At 43.0% G+C, this 24,936-nt stretch overlaps 1 protein-coding gene across 2 annotated transcripts in view; it reads left to right on the top strand.

The window, feature by feature from the left end:
• Nucleotides 1–3,605: 3,605 nt before the first annotated feature.
• Nucleotides 3,606–24,936, top strand: part of LOC106572344 (protein kinase C and casein kinase substrate in neurons protein 1) — a 51,988-nt gene continuing 30,657 nt past the window's right edge. For both annotated transcript variants that reach the window (XM_014146389.3, XM_014146386.3), the window contains exons 1-2: nt 3,606–3,731; nt 13,988–14,058. The gene's annotated coding sequence lies outside the window, so the exon portion shown is untranslated. The remainder of the gene's footprint in view (nt 3,732–13,987; nt 14,059–24,936) is intronic.

Below are 24,936 nucleotides of genomic sequence, written 5' to 3'. Positions count from 1 at the left end.
TGCCTATGGCATTTTGTTTGGGTGTTATGGTTGTCTATATTTTACATTTATTTTTCAGCCAGGTACAGGACAAGGAGGGAGGGAGGGAGCGAGGGATACTGAGAGCTGTGGTGACGTCACATCAGTAGCATCAGCAGCACTCATGATTAGGCTACATTTCATAGGAAATTAATTATGTAATGTACTTTATGATATTAGCAAATATCGAAATGCCTGTTGTGAGTGGACAACCGGAATACCAGCCTGATCAGCTTTTGCCAAGGCAATGATAAGCTAAAGAAGATGGCCCCACCCCAGCCATTAGTGCCTTCAGAAAGTATTCACACCCCTTGGCTTTTTCCACATTTTGTTGTGTCACAAAGTGGGATTAAAATGGATTTAATTGTCTTCTTTTTTCTTTTTTTTTCAATGAGTTACACAAAATACTCTGTAATGTCAGTGGAAGAAATTCTGAGATTTGTACAAAAAAAGTATGAAAAATAAAACAATGTCTTGATTAGATAAGTATTTAACCCCATGAGTGAATACATGTTAGAACCCCTTTTGGCAGCGATTACAGCTGTGAGTCTTTCTGGGTAAGTCTCAAAGAGCTTTGCACATCTGGACTGTACAATATTTGCACATTATTATTATTTTAATTCTTCAAGCTCTGTCAAGTTGGTTGTTGATCATGGCTAAACAGCCCTTTTCAAGTCTTGCCATATATTTTCAAGACGATTTAGTCAAAACTGTAACTTGGCCACTCAAGAGCATTCAATGTCGTCTTGGTAAGCAATTCCAGTGTATATTTAGCCTTGTGTTTTAGGTTATTGACTTGCTGAAAGGTAAATTTGTCTCCCAGTGTCTGTTGGAAAGCAGACTGAACCAGGTTTTCCTCTAGGATTTTGCCTCTGCTTAGCTCTATTCCGTTTCTTTTTATCATAAAAAACTCCTTAGTCCTTTCTGATGACAAGCATACCCATAACATGATGCAGCCACCATCCTGCTTGAAAATATGAAGAGTGGTACTCAGTGATGTGTTGTGTTTGATTTGGCCCAAAGATAACACTTTGCATTCAGGATATAAAGTGAATTTCTTTGGAAACATTTTTGCAGTTTGACTTAGTGCCTTGTTGCAAACAGGATTCATGTTTTGGAATATTTGTATTCTGTAGAGGCTTCCTTCTTTTCACTCTGTCAATTAACTTAGTGTTGTGGAGTAACTACAATGTTGACCCCATCTTCAGTGTTCTCCTATCACAGCCATTAAACTCTGTAACTGTTTTAAAGTCACCATTGGCCTCATGGTGAAATCCTTCCTCTCCTGCAACTGAGTTAGGAAGGACGCCTATATCTTTGTAGTGACTGCATGTATTGATACACCATCCAAAGTGTAATGAATAACACCATGCTCAAAATGATATTCAATGTCTGCTTTATTTTTACCCATCTACCAATAGGTGCCCTACTTTGTGAGGCATTGGCAAACCTCCCTGGTCTTTGTGATTGAATATTTGTTTGAAATTCACTGCTCGACTGAGGGACCTTAAAGATAATTCTATGTGTGGGGTACAGAGATGAGGTAGTCATTCAAAAATCATGTTATACACTATTATTGCACACAGAGTTATTCCATGCAAGTTATTATGTAACTTGTTAAGCACATTTTTACTCCTGAACTTATTTAGGCTTGTCATAATAAAGGGGTTGAATACTTATTGACTCAAGACATTTCAGCTTGTCCTTTTTTAATGAATTTGTAAACATTTCTAAAAACATAATTCCACTTTGACATTATGGGATGTTGTTTGTAGGCCAGTGACAAAAAAAATCTCTATTTAATCAATGTTAAATTCAGGCTGTAACATGACAACATGTGGAAAAAGTCAAGGGGTGTGAATACTCCCTGAAGGCACTTTAACTGTCAGAGAGCAACACACAGTGTAGTTTATCTGTTATGTTGTGTTATGTCAGATGTAAACCCGTAAACCTGTTGTTTACACTTACAAATATAGCCTAGTACTAGTATGCTATGCCCATTGAGACATTTAAGTCATTTTCAAGGGGTATTCAAAACATTTGCAATTACCAATATGTAGCAGGAAATCTTGATTGCACTTTTAACCTCTTAAATGTAAAGTCCCCATATTTGGGGACCCTATTAGATTTGTTTTATTCAATTCAGTCTGGTATGAGGGGCTACCGTTCTATCTGCAAAAGCAGGGTGTATGTGGAAAGCTGAGTATCTTGGCTATTGATTGGTGTCTTCATATCTTTCGTGTGACTTACTACCATATATGGGCATACGAATGAATAAGGGCAGGCAGAGCAGATGACCTCCTTTCTAGATGGCTGCTACCTACATTCCGGTTAAGGTTGTGAAGCATAAACAAATTAAACACGGAATACGTTGATATACACCGAAAGCCTGGACTCCACAGATCATGATTATATCTTATTTGTCTGCCTGTGACCTACCATTATTGATCACCAGCCCCAAGAGTTAAAATGTTTATTTTACACATTGTTTTCACCAAACAGCACACATCTTACAAGGTAAGCTTCGATTTGGTCTGTGTTTGAGCTATAGCTACTTCAAATTAATCCTTCGGTTGGTAGGAACAAATCTAGCCTATTGTCAATGTTATCTGATGATCTATGACTTAATAGCAACATCGAATGTCCAATGAGTGACTATGTATTTGATGTTGCCTGCTTAAGCGCTGTAGGCATCCATTACACAGGGGATTGGCTACTATGGCACCTTGACAGTCTTGTAGCCAATGAGATAAGCTTTCCAGGGATATGCAGTTGACCTGGGTGGGACAAAGCAAGCCACATAACTTATATGTAATGCGAACTATTGCTATCTGGCTTGGAAACATCTCATGATCACACCTGATACCACTTACTAAAACATCTGTCCATTTCTAGTTGTTAGGTCTGTCAATCCCATTTTTTCTGATATCATTCACATGTTGTGCAAGCCATCTGATGTGTTTCCAGCTTTGGGCATCAATAATTCACTTATAGCTTGTCAATGAAAGATGACTTAAAAAACAAACAAAAAAGTATTTTATGTGTGCTTGATGTTATGTATTCTGAATTATGTAACTGCTATCTATCTTCTGATAATTTCCTCACAAACTCCCAGATGTCTTCTTTCCAGATGTACTAAGTGTCAGAATCATGTAATTACACATGAATAGCATTTACTTTTGTGTATGTCTAATTAGGCAGACATAGCCTTGTATGAGTTGTACTACCGCCCATTGAGACATTTATGTCATATTCAAGGGGTATTCAAAACATTTGCAATTACCAATATGTAGCAGGACATCTTGATTGCACTTTTAATTATAGGAGTGGGCCCATAGAAATGGCCCATGACCCATAGTGGGCTACAGCCTCGCCGCAGCATTCGCCAATCATATCACACCATAGCCTACAATGTGACTATATCGAAATAACTGTATGACCAGACCAAAATGTTTCCAATCCATCGTATTAAGTTCATGACAGAACTCTGATGGTGGACAATATTGAAGCATTTAAAGATACAAGCGATAGCTTTTTGTTGGACCATCCCCCAATGTGCGCGAGTGCTTTGCAGCTCCCCCTTGCTGCGTGCATCGTGATCTCGCAGATGCAGAGCCTCTTGCAGAAGAAGCAGGGTCACCTTCTGTCATTCCAAAAAGAGAGCTGATAAACATTTAGAATATATTTGGATAACACGCTTAGCCTACACCCTGGTAAGTCAGCCGTGCATGTTCGTCCATTGTTGGCGTTACATAGTATCTGTCCATGGTTATATAACGCTAGGGCAACACAGGGATGAAGGAATCTCTCGCATGGTTCCTTCCCATACATTTTTCTCGACCGCGTCAGATTGCAATCCAGTTGTGTTTTCGATCTCTAAACGACGTATTCTTCATAATTATGAAATGAATACTCTAATGTATTGTTGTCAAGACCTTGATATAGCCTATCTTATGCCAGGTATGTTATTTTGTATGTTGTAGACTTTTATGTTTCACATGTCATATCAAAAATGTGGTTGTGCTAAATTGTAACATATTTGGCAATTGTCTTATTGCTTTTGGCTCCGTAAATGTTTTTTTAATTACAATTTTTTATTTTATGAGATTCTACGAGAGATTATGTTTTCCACCATGCATATGTTTTCCTCTTTGATCATATACTGTCACTATTAAGTTAGATTGCCTGGTTATTCCTGAGTTTTGACCTTATATGTGCTATATAGGCTCATGTTTTCCTTGAGAAATTGAAGCATGGCTAAGCGTTTTCTGGGGGTAATTGTAACAACGTAACCTAACCTGTGTATGAATAGAATTAATTTAGCCTGTAGTCTTTTATCCTATCTTCTGCAGATGCTATCACCACACGTCCTTTTAAAAACTGACTGACCAAGGTTGTGAGATTGCCGTTTATGCCCCCTCCTAGCACGAACAGTGAGAGAAACTAGACAATTGAGGTAGCCTGGACGAATAAGCAAGGTCGCGACGATGCTTCTGAAAACTATTTAATAAAGCAGTCGACCAACGACGAATAGTAGTCTATATTTATTGTTTAGTAGCCTATCAGGTGCAACATTTGTAATGTGTAATGCCAGAAAATCGTAATGCAGAATAGGGTATTGAATACTAATGAGGGCATTCCGGTCTGCTGTTATGTAATAGCCTGTCATAGCACAGTGAGGAGCCTTCGTTACTCTATCGACATTGTTTTTCTCGGCGGAAGCACTGCTGCTCGCCTCACGTATCAATAACATTATTGCCATTCATGGAATTGTATTTCCTATCGTGTGTCTTAAGGAAATATATCTCAGTACAGTCAAAACAGAAGATAGTCTGGTAGAATGCACATGCCTAAACATTTATGCAGTTTGGAGATGTTTATATCATTAGTGATTCTTCTGCACCACTAGTGATGGCTGTAGGAGATAGCCTACAACTGAGAACTGGCTGTGTGAATAAGGGGATGTCAGGCCCTTTAGAGAAACGGGTTGTTTATGCCTCGCTCATCAGGGTGTCAACACTGTCCATGAGGGGAGTGACTGCCTCAGCATAGTTTATTGATGCTGAGGAAGGGAAGGTAGCCTATTACCGCCATCTGTTCTGTCCGTTGTCTCTTGGGAGCTGTCCATGGTGCTGAAATTGAGCTCTGGTGGACCGCGCTGTCTGTAAACCTGTCAGCAAAGGTGCCAGTGCCCCTGAGTGAACGAGATATGGCTGCAGAGGGAGAGGATGGACATGATGCAGTGAGGGGAATAATCCAATTGTAGTGCGCCATAAGCAGTTGTAGAGGGTTTTCTTTTAATTAGCTGACTCCATGCACTCTCCTATACCTTGGAGTGGAGTCTTTCAACAGGAACCCTTCAATATCAGTTGACTAAAAGGAATCTCTCTTGTTGATTGAAACTGAGTCCATGCTTGGATTAATCTTGAATCTTTTCTTTATTCATTGTGCATTGCAAAAACGCACTTGCAGTGTTCCAAGTGCCCACACAATCTCTTGGAGGGAAAGCTAGTCTAAAGCTGGCGCCAACATTCAAAGAGGTCATGCACTGCATCCAAGTCTCTTGACATAAACTGTGTCCTGCCTTCACCCATTTGTTTGTTCTCTCAGACAATGTCAGTTTGTCACTGATCTTGGATTAGTTGAGATTCTCAGTGTCATGTCTGTTAATCTCTTGTAGGAAGACTACATATGACCAATTACGTGATACTTTAGTTCTTGGTTAACCAAAATTACATGTCTGTGGGTGAGATGCTCAGTTCCTATAACTTCCTAAAATGGAAGCAGACAGGGAAGCCCCCGCAGTGACATGATTGCACGATTCAAAAGCAAACTGCTACAAGTGCCATGTGTGCCAAGGGCCCATCATGCAATATGAGTCATCTGGAAAATGTGTCTATGCGTCTCTGTTGTGATGGAAGGAGGCGTTAATAAAAATGGGGCACCGGGCCTCAACACAAAGCTTGTCAGAGGCAAACACAACTGCCATTGATTTCTGGACTTGTATTGTGCTCTTAGTTTCTGAGAACCTGTTGCAATTCATTTTTTCTTGTAATGACATATAGTAACTGAGATCAGAGAAGTGTGTGGTGGGCAATTATAATATCTGCACAATCCACATGGCCATTGCATCCCGGTAGGCCTTTCTAACCTTTGCCTGTTTTCCCTAGCTCACACTATCTTCAATAGCCTACATTATTTAATATTTGAGATTCTTCAAAGAAGCCACCCTTTGCCTTGATGACAGCTTTGCACACTCTTGGAATTCTCTCAACCAGGTTCATGACATAGTCACCTGGAATGCATTTCAATTAACAGGTGTGCCTTGTTAAAATTGTGTTTGTGGAATTTCTTTCCTTCTTAATGCGTTTCAGCCAATCAGTTGTGTTGTGACAAGGTAGAGGGATATACAGAAGATAGCCCTATTTGGTAAAAAACCAAGTCTTTATTATGGTAAGAACAGCTCAAATAAGCAAAGAGAAACAACAGTCCATCATTACTTTAAGACATTAAAGTCAGTAAATGTGGAACAATTCAATAACTTTTAAAGTTTCTTCAAGTGCAGTCGCAAAAACCATCAAGCGCTATGATGAAACTGGCTCTCATGAGGACCACCACAGGAAAGGAAGATCCAGAGTTCCCTCTGCTGCAGAGGATACATTCATTAGAGTTACCTGCACCATATCTCGTTCAAATAAATGCTTCACAGAGTTCAAGTAAAAGACACATCTCAACATCAAATGTTCAGAGGAGACTGTGTGGCCTTCATGGCCTTCATGTTCGAATTGCTGCAAAGAAACCACTACTAAAGGACACCAATAAGAAGAAGAGACTTGCTTGGGCCAAGAAACACGAGCAATGGACAATAGACCGGTGGAAATCTGTTCTCTGGTCTGATGATTCCAAATTTGAGATTTTTGGTTCCAACCGCCGTGTCTTAGTGAGACGCAGAGTATGTGAACAGATGATCTCTGCATGTGTGGTTCCCACCGTGAAGCATGGAGGAGGTGTGATGGTTTGGGGGTGCTTTGCTTGTGACACTGTCTGTGATTTATTTAGAATTCAAGGCACACTTAACTAGCATGGCTACCACAGCATTCTGCAGCGATACACCATCCCATCTGGTTTGCGCTTAGTGGGACTATCATTTGTTTTTCAACTGGACAATGACCTAAAACACACCTCCAGGCTGTGTAAGGGCTATTTGACCAAGGAGAGTGATGGAGTGCTACATCAGATGACCTGGCCTCCACAATCACCCGACCTCAACCCAATTGAGATGGTTTGGGATGAGTTGGACCGCAGAGTGAAGGAAAAGCAGCCAACAAGTGCTTAGCATATGTGGGAACTCCTTCAAGACTGTTGGAAAAGCATTCCTCATGAAGCTGGTTGAGAGAATGCCAAGAGTGTGCAAAGCTGTCATCAAGGCAAAGGGTGGCTACTTTGAAGAATCTAAAATATAAAGTATATTTTGATTTGTTTAACACTTTTTTGGTTACCTCATGATTCCATATATGTTATTTCATAGTTTTGCTGTCTTCACTATTATTCTACAATGTAGAAAATAGTAAAAAATAAAGAAAACCCCTTGAATGAGTAGGTGTGTCCAAACTTTTGACTGGTACTGTATGTATGTGAGTTTTATCCACAATCACATTTGTGTTTTTTTTGTATGTCCAGTGCTTGACTTGGACAAGAGTTCACCGGAGCTGAGTACCGGCACCTCAAATGTCCTACTGCTTGAGCTCCTGTTCCTCTTGTAGAAAATTTGCTCAAAAGTATTCTGGAGCTACTGCACCTAAATATAAACAGTACCGGCACCGAAAATGAGTATCGGCACTTATTTCAGTCCAAGTCAAGCACTGTGTAGGTAGGTATAATAATATGCTTCACTTTTCTTGCTTCTCAGTGTGGTTGTGGAAACTGCTGCTGCTTAGAGCTTGAAAGTTTGTTTTTTAGCATTCAATTATGATTTGCGCTCATGCATCCAAACGGCTCTACCACATCACTGTAGTTATCATCCAGAGCAGTGGTATTCAAGCTTTTTCAGCAAGGACCCAATTTTTTGGGGGACACCATTTTCCCCCAAAAAAATACTTGCGACCCCACCCCAAATCTAATGACACAATCAGTAAAAAAAATGTTTTACATCAACAAATAACCTTCAATTCATTGCATTTATATCTACATTTTTACATTTACATTTAAGTCATTTAGCAGACGCTCTTATCCAGAGCGACTTACAAAATGGTGCATTCACCTTATGATATCCAGTGGAACAACCACTTTACAATAGTGCATCTAAATATTTTTTTGGGGGGGGGGGGGGGTTAGAAGGATTACTTTATCCTATCCTAGGTATTCCTTAAAGAGGTGGGGTTTCAGGTGTCTCCGGAAGGTGGTGATTGACTCCGCTGTCCTGGCGTCGTGAGGGAGCTTGTTCCACCATTGGGGTGCCAGAGCAGCGAACAGTTTTGACTGGGCTGAGCGGGAACTGTGCTTCCTCAGAGGTAGGGGGGCCAGCAGGCCAGAGGTGGATGAACGCAGTGCCCTTGTTTGGGTGTAGGGCCTGATCAGAGCCTGAAAGTATGGAGGTGCCGTTCCCTTCACAGCTCCGTAGGCAATCACCATGGTCTTGTAGCGGATGCGAGCTTCAACTGGAAGCCAGTGGAGAGAGCGGAGGAGCGGGGTGACGTGAGAGAACTTGGGAAGGTTGAACACCAGACGGGCTGCGGCGTTCTGGATGAGTTGTAGGGGTTTAATGGCACAGGCAGGGAGCCCAGCCAACAGCGAGTTGCAGTAATCCAGACGGGAGATGACAAGTGCCTGGATTAGGACCTGCGCCGCTTCCTGTGTGAGGCAGGGTCGTACTCTGCGAATGTTGTAGAGCATGAACCTACAGGATCGGGTCACCGCCTTGATGTTAGTATCTCTTATCAAAATGAAACTAAACCAATAACTACATTTACATCTTTCTCAAAAACTTTTGTATATTGTCCAATACACTAATTTTGTTCCTAAAAAAATGACATGATTGTTTTACATTTTGCCGACCCCACTGCAGGTCCCCGACTTTGAATGCCACTGATCCAGAGAGTAATGGAATGCTCTTTAATTCTGCAGCCAGTGGGCTGCAGAAGGTTGCTAGTTCAAATCCCTGAGCCGACGTGGGATATGCACTTTTCACACTACACACTTGTATAGGTTACATGGTTGTACATGTGCGAAACAGGACAAATATAAACACAATGTTGGGTTTGTTTGCTAACAGAATAAGAGAATACCAGTCTCCATTAATATAGAACATTGGATGATCCTCAAAGATTGAACCTTGTTTTCATGAAGAGGTTGTTGTGGTGACTATATCACGATTAAGAGCGAAGGGTCAGTGGTGCTTTAACAAACAGTATTATTAATATTATTTTTTTACATTGAAATTTGAGTAATTTAGCAGATGCTCTTATAGTGAGTGGATACATTTTTGTTTATAAAACAAAACAGTATTATCAGCGTTTCAGTGACACTAGAATGGACAGCGGCCGTTCAGCAGATTCGGCACCTAGACAGCGACCGTTTTCTCTCATAGGTTCTGCTCCGAGGAGACTCTCTAGCAAGATAATGGGGAGTAGGTCACAGGAGGTTGGTGGCACCTTCATCAAATACACCAAACACATGGCTTCCATCCATTATTATGAGTCGTCCTACCCTCAGCAGCCTCCATTCGAGTAGGCCTATCTAGGAAGCTGGGAGCTTGGATGGTGAATGGCTCCTCTGAGAACTCCTGCTAACCTGATTCGGCCATATTGACTTTCCCAACCAAATGTTAGGAAGTCTTACTCATGTCTCAGTCAAATTATCCAGTGATTCAAAAAACATAACAAATTCACGCCCGGTACACTGACATTATATTTTCTTTCACATTTGCCATGACTCACAGGCATCATTGTCTCGCCTTCCTCTGTAATCATCCAAAATTAAAGTTCCAAAAGTGGAACAAGAAGTTGCACTATTAACTATTATGTTATTAACATTTTTTTTTTCAAATGCAAAGTCTTCCATTGTAGATTTACTTATCAAATACAGTTGTTTGTTTTGTCTATGTCTTTTACTCAGATTAGGAAATCTGTTGCCAAGGTAACATCTTTTGGTTTGATCAGTTGATGTTCACTTCAGATCTCATTAATTGAAATACCAGAGGAAGAGAGAGAGCTCTTGCTCCTCTGGAGCCAGAGGCCTTATTATTAAAGGTGCAGTATGCAGAAATGACTCTACCATTTCCTGGTTGCTAAAATTCTAATAGTTTGCCTAATTTCAGTTTATGTGAAAAAACAAGCAAGTGTAGAGAATCATTGTACCTGTACCGAGTGCGCTGAGAGTCGGGAAGCAAGTTCAGGGAGTGAGTGTTTTAATAAATAAAAGAAACAATGCACACGAGACACAAACAACGCATCGACAAACAGAGTCAATAATACCTGAGGAAAGAACTAAGAGGAGTGACAGATACAGGGAAGATAATCAAGGAGGTGATGGAGTCCAGGTGATTGTCATGAGGCGCAGGTGCGCGAGACGATGGTGACAGGTGTGCGGGATAATCAGCAGCTTGATGACCTAGAGGCCGGAGAGGGAGAATACGTGACAGTAGCATCTAAACTGCTGTGTAATATCTTTTCAATAACCCAAAATACTGTATTTTCATCTGTTTGAAGCTGGTGTACAAAACCGAAAGTAAAAGACACAAAAACTAAACTTAAGAACTGGAATCATAGAAATACTGCACATAGAACAGATCTACCGCTTCTTAGACTTGCTTTTAATGAGAACTCACATTTCTATGTGAATTTGGTCCGGTCATCCAAAAAGTTACATATTGCAGCTTCAAAGCCGGGGCGACAGGTACCCTAGTGGTTAGAGTGTTGAGCCAGTAACTGAAAGGTTGCTGGATTGAATCCCCAAGCTGACAAGGTAAAAATCTGTCATTCTGCCCCTGAACAAGGCAGTTAACCCACTGTTCCCCGGTAGGCCGTCATTGTAAATAAGCATTTGTCCGTAACTGACTTTCCTAGTTAAGTAAAGGTTACATTTTTATTTTATTTTATTTTAAAAGCCACGGTAGTGGTGACCTTTCACAGGACAGGCATGCTGTTATTGAGTGTCTCTCTATCTTGTTACAGCTCTCATTTTTGTCACATACAAACTGAGTATACCTAACATTAGAAACACCCCCCCTTTTGCCCTCAGAATAGCCTCAATTCATTGGAGAACGGACTCTCCAAGGTGTCGAAAGCATTCCACAGGGATGATGGCCCAGGTTCACTCCAATGCATCCCACAGTTGTGTCAAGTTGGCTGGATGTCCTTTGGGTGGTGGTACACACAATAAACTTTTGAGCATGGAAAAACCCAGCAGTGTTGCCGTTCTTGAGACAAACCGGTGTACCTGGCACCTACTACAATACCCCATTCAAAGGCACTTAAATATTTTGTCTTGCCCATTCACCCTCTGAATGGCACACATACACAATCCATGTCTCAATTGTATCAAAGCTTAAAAATCCTTCTTTATTAAGCTATCTCCTCCCATTCATCTACATTGATTGAACTGGATTTACCAAGTGACATCAATAAGGGATCATAGCTTTCACTTGGGTTCACCTGGGCTGTCTATGTCATGGAAAGAGCAGGTGTTCTTAATGTTTTGTACATCATATAATGTGTGTGGACATGATCTATGTGATAGTGTTACCAAGAGAGAAGCTCTGGAATGGTGCGGGTCCAAGGGGTCCCACCGTGAGAGCCAATCTGTTAGTGGGAGGTGATAGTAATTTGCTGTTGCTGTGACTGTATGGAGTTGTCATGTTCTCAGAGCAGGCGGTGGTGTCTGACAACCTGTGAAAGTGGAAGAGGGAAAGGAGGGAATGTGAGAATGGTGAGTCTGAAGGATAGCCCGGCTGTCTTATCTCTCCAGGCTGCGGGGAGAACAGGAAGGAAGTAATAATGTGACATCTCCCTTTATTGGCTGGATGAAGGCCTTCACCAATAGGTAGCTGAGGCACAGCTAATAATCATTATTCTCTTGTCTGTGCTTAAGACAAAATGCTTTATCTTCCAACCTCTGACATTTTATCTTAACATGATCGTTGGCCATTGTGAAAAAGATGACAATGATTCAGCTTCAGCCCCAGCCTGCAGGGATGGACTGGACTGACCCAGCTTCAGCCCCAGCCTGTAGGGATGGACTGAATGACTCAGCTTCAGCCCCAGCCTGCAGGGATGGACTGGACTGACCCAGCTCCAGCCCCAGCCTGCAGGGATGGACTGGACTGACCCAGCTTCAGCCCCAGCCTGAAGGGATGGACTGGACTGACCCAGCTTCAGCCCCAGCCTGCAGGGATGGACTGGACTGACCCAGCTTCAGCCCCAGCCTGCAGGGATGGACTGGACTGACCCAGCTTCAGCCCCAGCCTGCAGGGATGGGCTGGACTGACCCAGCTTCAGCCCCAGCCTGCAGGGATGGACTGGACTGACCCAGCTTCAGCCCCAGCCTGCAGGGATGGGCTGGACTGACCCAGCTTCAGCCCCAGCCTGCAGGGATGGGCTGGACTGACCCAGCTTCAGCCCCAGCCTGCAGGGATGGACTGGATGACTCAGCTTCAGCCCCAGCGTGAAGGGATGGACTGACTCAGTTTGTCATACAAGTGGCTTTGGGCTTCCCATAATGGCGACCTACATGGCCTGTTTGTCTCACCTACATGGCCCGTCTGTCACATTCAACGATCAGCATTTTCTCCTGGCTTTGGTTTGTTTATTTTATTTCATTTAATTTCGGATGGATGGTAATCAAGGATGTATATAAACACATTTGTCTATGGTGGTAATACTGTAACCACCCAGGGTTGGTTACACACTGAAGGGTTGGGTATCAGGTGTGTCATTCTGAACACTAGGGGTTGTATTCCTCATTAATGTAGGCCTCACCATTTGAACTGGTCAACATTTGAGGTGTATCTGTTTGCATATGTGTGCATTAGCTTCTCTTCAAATGTTCCAGATATTTTTCCCATAATGTAATGTTGCCTTTGTGTGTCCTCAGTTCAGCGTGAGAGGCATGAGCAGCCTATATGTGTGTGGATGTGGGGTTTTCATAGTGATGCCCACACTGACATCGTATATCAGAGGCAGTGTCTCTTTAAATGTTTGATCAACTGTGCTGCTTAGAATCCTGGCTATGGTCGGTTCCCTCTCACTAGGTCTGTGTGGGATGCACATGGAGTGGTATGATATCAGAGGCACTGCATATTTTTATAGCCTCACATAATTCCTTTTCCCAGAAGGTTCCTGGCCTGCCACAGAGTCAAACACACAGACTGTGTCCTCCAAAATGTAAGTAAGCAGACTAGACATGCAGTCACACATTAGAGAGGAACATGGAGGGCACAAGGGAGAAATAATGGGCTGTGTTACCCTTTTAAAGGATTTGTAACTCATGGCTCCACAGTCAAGGAGGAGCAATTGGAGGGTATGGGCTTACTGTTGTAACTACCAAAATGACTGTTATCGGCTTCAAAGTATCACTTTGAAAACTTTGCCTCTCGGTTTCAGGAACAATTAGAATTTACTCCAGGGAGCTGAATGTGACTTAAAAAAAACAGAAAAATGCATTTCCACAGTTTTGCTAAAATGCATGGAAAGAGTGTGAGTGTAGGAGAGTGAAGAAAATATCATGGTCAGTAACAATTCTTGTGTTGGTGAATTATAAGAGCTGGTCATTGGCTCAGATCCATAGACTGTCCATCCCATCCTTTGTGCTGTGTCTGGTGGTCTTGTGTTTGGCCAAGGTGACACACTGCCATCTTATCTTCCACATGCTGAATCGTGGTCAGATCAGCTTTATTCAAATAAGACTGCAGAAAATAGAAGGCGTCTGCTACACGTATCCCTGAACCTGTCTCTCTGTCTGTCTCTCTGTGTAGGTGACCTCCTGTAAAGGACAGCAGCTCTCTCCAGGGTTTATGGAAACCTGATTTCTCATCCAGCGGTGAAGGTGAGTCTTCAACCTTGTCCTCTTTGTCTAATTCTCTGTAGGATTTAGTATGATTGTCTGTTTACATGGGATAGCACTGCAGTGGTCATCAGGCTTATCAGAGGAACCACATGTTGTTGGCTGTCATTTAGTCTCTGAAGCATTGTTCTAATGGCCGTTTGGGTCATGAATCTTTAACTAAGTAAGCGCTCCCATTGGGCTAATAAAAAGCACATCAGCAACCCCACTAATATTTCATGAGGAGGTCATTCCGTTATAGCCCCGGGGTCACTGGGGGTTTCCTGTAAGAGGGCACTGCACTCAGATAAACAGGCCATTCTATTTCCTGTCCATTCTATTCCATCCAATGTAACCTGTGACATACAGTAAATACTTACCTATGTCCACATACCCTAGGCCTTCTCTGACTTGGCCTTGGTGTCCTCTAGTATTTAACCCTTCATTCCAAATTTGGTCTCACCTGGTCTATGGATTGCAGTTCAAGCCTTTACTGCTGACTTCCCCTTGCAGTTTTGCAGGCAAAGTAAATTATACATTCACAAGTGCTTTCATCATATCCCCTAGAATAGCACAAACACCGTCAAACAATAATTCTGGAATAATTACAGAGTTCCTTGTTTGATCACTTGCTCTTTGTGGTCTGTAAGAGAGCACCTTCCTTCCCACTCCCGGGAGGTGATGAGAGTAGGCTGTGTTTGGTTAGCACAGACATGTTGTTTGCATATGCAGGGTTGTTAGAGTGGATTCTCTGCTCATCATCAACACATCGTGGCCCGGTTCTGTGGGTCTACTCTACTCCAGGAAGCACAGCTGTCTGGGCTGGGTAATAGAAGGGAGCTGCATGGGAGCAAACTGGAGCCTAGAACAAACACAGGGGACCTAACCTGCACACTCCAAACTACTCACGCATACTGATCTGTGTTGGTGGGAAAATAGGGACTCTAGGAATTGTGTTTGTGCATGTACATGCATGAAGTCCTGTAAATCAATAGCGTGCGATCCATCAAATGCACAAACTGCAAGAATGAAAATAGTTAGTCAAGTTACCCATTGTTCTTTTGGAGTCATAATGCATACACTGACTGTAAACGATAGTCAGATTAACCTTGATCAACCAAGACCTTAGACCTTAAAGTGACTGATCTCTCTGTGGACTTAAGAGTTGTGTATTAATAGAAGCATAAGATGCTTATGGTCTGCACATTTAGACAGAGCTCCTGTCTTTGTATCTCAACTGTCAGGCATGGTTGGTCATGTCTGTTTAGTGCTGCTCATATACTGCCTTGATTGACTTGAGGTTGTGATTGGAGTGATACGACCAAACCCGTAGTAGATCCCGTACACTTTGCTCTGTATGTATGCATCTGCTAAACTCTCTCTGACACAACATAATCATTGTAGTAAGGCAGTTATGTAGGTGTTATGTATAGGTGTTACAAAGACTAAGCTGTAGATTCATGTCAGCAGTTTAGACATGGTGTTAGATAGCATGTAGATTAATGCCAGTAGTTTAAACATGGTGTTAGATAGCATGTAGATTAATGTCAGTAGTTAGCATGTAGATTCATGTCAGTAGTTAGCATGTAGATTCATGTCAGTAGTTAGCATGTAGATTAATGTCAGTAGTTAGCATGTAGATTAATGTCGGTAGTTAGCATGTAGATTAATGTCAGTAGTTAGCATGTAGATTAATGTCAGTAGTTAGCATGTAGATTAATGTCAGTAGTTAGCATGTAGATTAATATCGGTAGTTAGCATGTAGATTAATATCGGTAGTTAGCATGTAGATTAATGTCAGTAGTTAGCATGTAGATTAATATCGGTAGTTAGCATGTAGATTGTCAGTAGTTTAAACATGGTGTTAGATAGCATGTAGATTAATGTCAGTCATCATTAGTCCTTCTGAAAAAAAAAACGAATTAACAAATTAGAAAAGTAAAAGAAAGAAAAGAAAAATATTTACAAAAATTGAATTAGGGCTTCTGCCGTTTTATTTTTACCCTCCATTTACATTGAGTTATTTTTACATTTTAGTTGTTTAGCAGACACACTTATCCAGAGCAAGTTACAGTTAGTGCATTAATCTAACAGCTAGGTGAGACAACCACATATCACAGTCGTAGTAAGCACATTTTTCCTCAATAAAGAAGTAATCAGCAAAGTCAGTGCCAGTAGGAAAAGAAGAAGGGGGGCTAAGACTGAGATGTCTTTTTTAAGATACTCTTTGAATAAGTAGGGTCTCAGATGTTTTTGGAAGATGGGCAGGGACTCCGTTGACATACCGTGTCTGTGATAATTCTAGATTAACATGGGATTATTGTGAGAGCATGTCAAGGTATGTAATGTCTCTGCTTGGTTATCACAACGTCAATTTGCACCTCAGCGCTGTTAACCATCCATCATGTATGCTATTACACAAACATTTTTAGATTCTCTATATCCTCTTATTACAGACATGTATTCAGGTTATTAAGACCTATTGAAGCCAGGGGAACATTTGAGAGAAGGTGGGAACTCTGAGAACAAAATGGAGAAATTCACTATTGAAGCTGTCTCACTTAGAATGAATGAAAATCCTAATTCAGCCATGTTAAACGAATCACACACACACATATATATATACTGTGAACCATCAGATCCTCCTCTCCACCCTCTCCGAGTTGGGCATCTCCGGCGCGGCCCACGCTTGGATTGCGTCCTACCTGACAGGTCGCTCCTACCAGGTGGCGTGGCGAGAATCTGTCTCCGCACCATGCGCTCTCACCACTGGTGTCCCCCAGGGCTCTGTTCTAGGCCCTCTCCTATTCTCGCTATACACCAAGTCACTTGGCTCTGTCATATCCTCACATGGTCTCTCCTATCATTGCTATGCAGACGACACACAATTAATCTTCTCCTTTCCCCCTTCTGATAACCAGGCGGCGAATCACATCTCTGCATGTCTGTCAGACATATCAGTGTGGATGACGGATCACCAGCTCAAGCTGAACCTCGGCAAGACGGAGCTGCTCTTCCTCCCGGGGAAGGACTGCCCGTTCCATGATCTCGCCATCACGGTTGACAACTCCCTTGTGTCATCCTCCCAGAGTGCTAAGAACCTTGGCGTGATCCTGGACAACACCCTGTCGTTCTCCACTAACATCAAGGCGGTGACCCGATCCTGTAGGTTCATGCTCTACAACATTCGCAGAGTACGACCCTGCCTCACACAGGAAGCGGCGCAGGTCCTAATCCAGGCACTTGTCATCTCCCGTCTGGATTACTGCAACTCGCTGTTGGCTGGGCTCCCTGCCTGTGCCATTAAACCCCTACAACTCATCCAGAACGCCGCAGCCCGTCTGGTGTTCAACCTTCCCAAGTTCTCTCACGTCACCCCGCTCCTCCGCTCTCTCCACTGGCTTCCAGTTGAAGCTCGCATCCGCTACAAGACCATGGTGATTGCCTACGGAGCTGTGAAGGGAACGGCACCTCCATACCTTCAGGCTCTGATCAGGCCCTACACCCAAACAAGGGCACTGCGTTCATCCACCACTGGCCTGCTGGCCCCCCTACCTCTGAGGAAGCACAGTTCCCGCTCAGCCCAGTCAAAACTGTTCGCTGCTCTGGCACCCCAATGGTGGAACAAGCTCCCTCACGACGCCAGGACAGCGGAGTCAATCACCACCTTCCGGAGACACCTGAAACCCCACCTCTTTAAGGAATACCTAGGATAGGATAAAGTAATCCTTCTAACCCCCCCCCCCCCCCCTTAAAATATTTAGATGCACTATTGTAAAGTGGTTGTTCCACTGGATATCATAAGGTGAATGCACCATTTTGTAAGTCGCTCTGGATAAGAGCGTCTGCTAAATGACTTAAATGTAATGTAAATGTAAATATACACACACACACACTTTGGCAGTATTTACCGTGCCTTTGAAGAGCCCCCATCAGTATTCTGGGGAGCGACAGGCAGTTAAACGTAGAGAAGGAAGAAGAAGGCTGGTGTTTGAAGAGCTCCGCTCACAGATTTACTATCGCCTCCTTCCTTTCACTCCTTTCCCTGCTCCCTCTGTCTCTGTATCTCAGCCCCGGCTCTGGGAAAACCTGGACCGGTGCGAAGGGCCATGAGAGCCCTGTCCACATTCACTATCTCTCTCCCAGTTAGAAGGAAGTGGTGGAGCGGACAGCCGTTGCTGCTTCCTGTACAGTGCAGCCAAAGAGGAAGAGGCGAGATCATCTTTGGTGCAGCTCATTTTCTTCCCTTCCTTTAAAACCATTTAAAATATCTCAGTCTTCCTCCTCCTCTCTCTTTATCCTCCTCGGCTCTCCATCCTACTCTCTTCCCTCCCTCCATGGGTTTATCTCTTTACCACACTCAATGTCACCAGGAGGCTTGTGGGTTACATAAGCATTGCAGCAGCACTATCTGGACAGGGGTGTGTTAAATCAGGACTAGGAGTCACATGTGCTAAGGGTGTGTGTGTGTGTGTGTGTGTGTGTCCAACGTATGTGCACTCTGCAATTTGTGCCTTGAACAAAGCTTGCCTACTGTGCGATATCAGCAGTGCCAAGCCTGGGGATCTGCACACTATCCATTCAACACCTCTCTCTTTTTCTTTCTCTCTGTCTTTCTTTCTCTCTGTTACCTGGACAGGGCTGTAGAATATGAGTATGATGCTACACAGTGGCTGCTTAATAATGCTTCTGTAATATTGGGGACATGCAGTCCTTAAATTGCACACACAGCCAGCAACAGCCAGCAACAGAATAATGAAAACCACGCTGCTCCATTGTACTCTGCTCTAAATTTGCATCAACATTTTGCTCTCCTTGAAGCTTTGTAATGAAAATGAATGCTAATCATAATGCAGTGTGTGCAGTGAGGACTTTCAAGACAGAAAGAAATGTGTAATGCAGTATGTGCACAGGGAATTCATACCTGTAAATTCTGAGGCTCTTGATAGAAAACTGCTATTCAAACCTTGCATTAAGCTCTATTAATCTCTCAATTACATTGAATGGAACAATGTTCAGTATACCTTGACTTTGATCTCTTCATGTTGTAATTGTGACATTCCTCCATCTTACAGCTCCAAGATAGACTGACTGTGAGTTATTTTATGTACATTCTCTTTTTTTTTCTCCTTTTCTTTTAAGAGCTTTTTCACAACGGACCAGTCAGTCAATGGCCCCTCAGGGATTATGGAGTATGCAATGGTACTTAAATATAACATTCTAATAGAAAATGGTATCTTGTAGCTCATGAATTAACAAAATCATTTTCCACATAAAACATCACACTAAGGTGTACGGCGTTCAATGTTTAACAGGGAATGATAGTATGTCTATATTGCTCCAGAGAAGTAGCTCATTGTTCCCGCGTTGGCCCAGATGCTAGGGCGGCAGGTAGCCTAGCGGTTAAGAGTGTTGGGCCAGTAACCGAAAGGTCGCTGGTTTGAATCCCCGAGCCGACTAGGTAAAAAAATCTGCCTGTGCCATTGACCAAGGCACTTACCTCTAATTTCTCCTGGATAAGAGCTTCTGCTAAGTTTCATAAATGCATGTAAATTGTGAAGGCTTTTGTCTGTAATGTCTTTTTTGTTACGCGTCAGATCCAAGTAAGACTATCTGTTGCCATTGGCGTCGGCTAATGGGGATCCTAATAAAATCACATAAAAAAACTCAAAGCTGCTTATTCCATTTACATTTACATTTAAGTCATTTAGCAGACGCTCTTATCCAGAGCGACTTACAAATTGGTGCATTCACCTTATAATATCCAGTGGAACAACCACTTTACAATAGTGCATCTAAATCTTCAAGGGGGGGTTAGAAGGATTACTTTATCCTATCCCAGGTATTCCTTAAAGAGGTGGGGTTTCAGGTGACTCCGGAAGGTGGTGATTGACTCCGCTGTCCTGGCGTCGTGAGGGATATATTCCGATATTGCTATTCTAACATTATGGCAAGGTTTTGGCTTTGCTGCATGGCTAGTCTACTTGGCTCTGGCCTGTCTTGTAGCATATAGACATTTACTGTGGCTATTATACTCATCCTGTAGCTGTGTTTGTTCTCAGTACCATGCTCAGGGCTGGATCAGCTCTTTGTTGACACTGTGTATTGACTCTTGTTGATTTGACAGGAGTGATTTAGTATGTGGTGTGAAGGTGGGAAATGAATCAAGTCCCCCTGAGAACATGGGTTGAATCTGCTTTACCCATCTTCATCTTCTAAGGAGAAAGAAAAGAAAGACATAATGAGAAAGAAAGGCAGAGAGTCTTTTGACAGGGACAGAGGGCCAAATCTGTCTGTCCCTGGAATCTTAACAAGACCACAGAGCCCAATACTGACCAGGCTAAGCTTGTCCCATGTGACCAGGTCAGTGGCTCTTGCCTGCTGGAGCAAGGACATCAGCAGCTGTTCCTGCTGTACTCTAACGGAATGCTGGGCCTGGGCTGGGCAGGCTAGGATGAAATATCTAGCATGAGAGCTCATCGTAATGGGGAGGGAAGCAGGGAAAGATGTGAGGGGGCTGGGTGTGGTGGTTTTGTTCCTCCACCATCCAGAGAGAGATGGAGAGGCAGAAGACCTGGCCCTGCAGCAAGCCCTAGAGCTCTGTTATCTACAGTCGTGGCCAAAAGTTTTGAGAATGGCACAAATATTAATTTCCACAAAGTTTGCTGCTTCAATGTCTTTAGATATTTTTGTCAGATGTTACTATGGAATACTGAAGTATAATTACAAACATTTCATAAGTGTCAAAAGCTTTTATTGACAATTACATGAAGTTGATGCAAAGAGTCAATATTTGCAGTGTTGACCCTTCTTTTTCAAGACCTCTGCAATCCGCCCTGGCATGCTGTCAATTAACTTCTGGGCCACATCCTGACTGATGGTATCCCATTCTTGCATAATCAATGCTTGGAGTTTGTCAGAATTTGTGGGGTTTTGTTTGTCCACCCACCTCTTGAGGATTGACCACAAGTTCTCAATGGGATTAAGGTCTGGGGAGTTTCCTGGCCACGTTTCCTGGCACTTTTGCCTTATGGCAAGGTCCTCCATCATGCTGGAAAAGACATTGTTCATCACCAAACTGTTCCTGGATGGTTGAGAGAAGTTGCTCTCGGAGGATGTGTTGGTACCATTCTTTATTCATGGCTGTGTTCTTAGGCAAAATTGTGAGTGAGCCCACTCCCTTGGATGAGAAGCAACCCCACACATAAATGGTCTCAGGATGCTTTACTGTTGGCATGACACAGGACTGATGGTAGCGCTCACCTTGTCTTCTCCGGACAAGTTTTTTTCCGGATGCCCCAAACAATCAGAAAGGAGATTCATCAGAGAAAATGACTTTACCCAGTCCTCAGCAGTCCAATCCTTGTACCATTTGCAGAATATCAGTCTGTCCCTGATGTTTTTCCTGGAGAGAAGTGGCTTCTTCGCTGCCCTTCTTGACACCAGGTCACTGGTGGTGCCCCGATCCCACAGCTGAATCAACTTTAGGAGACGGTCCTGGCGCTTGCTGGACTTTCTTGGGTGCCCTGAAGCCTTCTTCACAACAATTGAACTGCTCTCCTTGAAGTTCTTGATGATCCGATAAATGGTTGATTTAGGTGCAATCTTACTGGCAGCAATATCCTTGCCTGTGAAGCCCTTTTTGTGCAAAGCAATGATGACGGCACATGTTTCCTTGCAGGTAACCATGATTGCAGAGGAAGAACAATGATTCCAAGCACCACCCTCCTTTTGAAGCTTCGGGTCTGTTGAACTCAATCAGCATGACAGAATGATCTCCAGCCTTGTCCTCGTCAACACTCACACCTGTGTTAACGAGGGAATCACTGACATGATGTCAGCTGGTCCTTTTGTGGCAGGGCTGAAATGCAGTGGAAATGTTTTTGGGGGATTCAGTTCATTTGCATGGTGAAGAGGGACTTTGCAATTAATTGCAATTCATCTGATCACTCTTCATAACATTCTGAAGTATATGCAAATTGCCATCATACAAACTGAGACAGCAGACTTCGTGAAAATTAATATTTGTCATTCTCAAAACCTTTGGCCACGACTGTACTGTAGGCCACCTCTGAATCAGAGGACTGAGTCACACGTTTGTCTCCCCAAATAGTGATCCCATCCAGCCAGACTGCTCTGTGCAGACAGACAACTTAGGCAGCTTTAAAACATGTTTTAATATTTTGCAGTAACGAAAGAGAAAAATCAAATATTTACTAATGGTAATTCATTTGTTTTTCCTATGTGAGTTAGCGAGAGAGAGGGTGTGTGTATACATGATGACAGAGATTAGTTGTATGAGCAGGATGTATTACATCTGTGTGTCTGTTTGTTAAGGCCAGATCTGAGTAGACATTTAGGGGCAATGTGAATGCAATGGTTACTGGTGTATTTGTACTGAATCACTCTGGCTGAGTTCATTATGATCATTGTGATGGTGTATAGCGCAGTCCCGCCCACATGCATTTCTGCACCATACTGGTTTCCCTCCCACTCACACGAGGAGGAATGCATCCCACGCACACAAACTGCAGTGCATTCACATTATGCTCAATACTGCTCAGATTCTGCCTTGGATTAGGTTTGCTTCCAGTCAATGATCCAGTCCTTTCTTGAAAGAGCTTCCAAAGAGCAGCCTGTAGAACTTATATCTCACTCAGTGCTGCAGCCCCTTCATTCCCTCTCTTCATTCTCTCTCTTCATTCCCTGTCTCTGAGAGGACATTTGACATCGTCGTCCTCATATGACGTTTCTCCCTCCTTATATTGCTGGGAACTTCCATGGCAGAAATCAGCTAAAAAGATGGGTCGGAACCCGATGTAAATCAGTGACACCTCGCAACACGTCAAACCAATGAAATGCCTTGCTTGGGCGGAGCTCTGAAGGTGTGCACCAGATTAGAGAAAGTTAGAAATTGAAGGTGTCATAGGGACTGGTCCAATTGAAGGTGTCATAGGGACTGGTCCAATTGAAGGTGTCATAGGGACTGGTCCAATTGAAGGTGTCATAGGGACTGGCCCAATTGAAGGTGTCATAGGGACTGGCCCATTTGAAGGTGTCATAGGGACTGGTCCAATTGAAGGTGTCATAAGGACTGGCCCAATTGAAGGTGTCATAGGGACTGGTCCAATTGAAGGTGTCATAGGGACTGGTCCAATTGAAGGTGTCATAAGGACTGGCCCAATTGAAGGTGTCATAGGGACTGGCCCAATTGAAGGTGTCAAAAAAGTGCATCCCCCTCCCCAAGATAAAAAGTATTTTCACATGACTCTCCCCTTGTACTGTAAAAAATGAGCACACCCTTCCCCTTCATAGAATTAACTCAAAATAATGTTTATGACCACAAATGACAATAACTGTAGCGATCTTGTGTTTATAAACGTGGATATCGACTTTGCCAATTCAACATGCTTTTGTGGTAAAGTCAATGCCCCTCAGGGCTACGGGCCAGAAGGTTGAGGGTTCACTGACCACAACGAACGAGCTTACTCTCCCTGCCTGTTTCATTGAGGCCTACACTACAATCAGACAATAATCGGCTTGGGAAAAATTAGATTTTCAACATTTTGATGCCATATTTATAAGTATATAAAATATATGCCAAAAAAAATCCACCAATAGGTTTGTGTGCCAATGCTCCACACAACCAATAGCACAATAAATAGACTGTCAATCTCAACAAATAGAATATACAGTGCATTTGGAAAGTATTCCCCTCGACTTTTTCCAAATGTTGTTACATTACAGCCTTATTCTAAAATTGGTTAAAAAATGTCCTCATCAATCTACACACAATCAAATCAAATCAAAGTTTATTTGTCAAGTGCGCCGAATACAACAGGTGTAGACCTTACAGTGAAATGCTTACTTACAGACTCTAATCAATAGCGCAAAAAAGGTGTTAGGTGAACAATAGGTATGTAAAGAAATAAAACAACAGTAAAAAGACAGGCTATATAGAGTAGCGAGGCTATAAACGTAGCGAGGCTACATACAGACACCGGTTAGTCAGGCTGATTGAGGTAGTATGTACATGTAGATATGGTTAAAGTGACTATGCATATATGATGAACAGAGAGTAGCAGTAGTGTAAAAGAGGGGTTGGCGGGACACAATGCAGATAGCCTGGTTAGCCAATGTGCGGGAGCACTGGTTGGTCGGCCCAATTGAGGTAGTATGTACATGAATGTATAGTTAAAGTGACTATGCATATATGATAAACAGAGAGTAGCAGCAGCGTAATAAGAGGGTTTGGGGAGGATGGGGGGGGCACACAATGCAAATAGTCCGGGTAGCCATTTGATTACCTGTTCAGGAGTCTTATGGCTCGGGGGTAAAAACTGTTGAGAAGGCTTTTTGTCCTAGACTTGGCACTCCGGTACCGCTTGCCATGCAGTAGTAGAGAGAACAGTCTAAGACTGGGGTGGCTGGGGTCTTTGACCATTTTTAGGGCCTTCCTCTGACACCGCCTGGTGTAGAGGTCCTGGATGGCAGGCAGCTTAGCCCCAGTGATGTACTGGGCCATACGCACTACCCTCTGTAGTGCCTTGCGGTCAGAGGCCGTGCAATTGCCATACCAGGCAGTGATGCAACCAGTCAGGATGTTCTCGATGTTGCAGCTGTAGAACCTTTTGAGGATCTCAGGACCCATGCCAAATCGTTTTAATTTCCTGAGGGGAATAGGCTTTGTCGTGCCCTCTTCACAACTGTCTTGGTGTGTTTGGACCATTCTAGTTTGTTGTTGATGTGGACACCGAGGAACTTGAAGCTCTCAACCTGCTCCACTACAGCCCCGTCAATGAGAATGGGGGCGTGCTCGGTCCTCCTTTTCCTTTAGTTCACAATTATCTCCTTAGTCTTGGTTACATTGAGGGATAGGTT

This window comes from Salmo salar, chromosome 15, assembly GCF_965601325.2.
Source record: "Salmo salar chromosome 15, fSalSal1, whole genome shotgun sequence".
Lineage (NCBI taxonomy): Eukaryota > Metazoa > Chordata > Actinopteri > Salmoniformes > Salmonidae > Salmo > Salmo salar.
The sequence above is the reverse complement of the archived record's forward strand: the minus strand, read 5'-3'. Positions and strand labels throughout refer to the sequence as shown.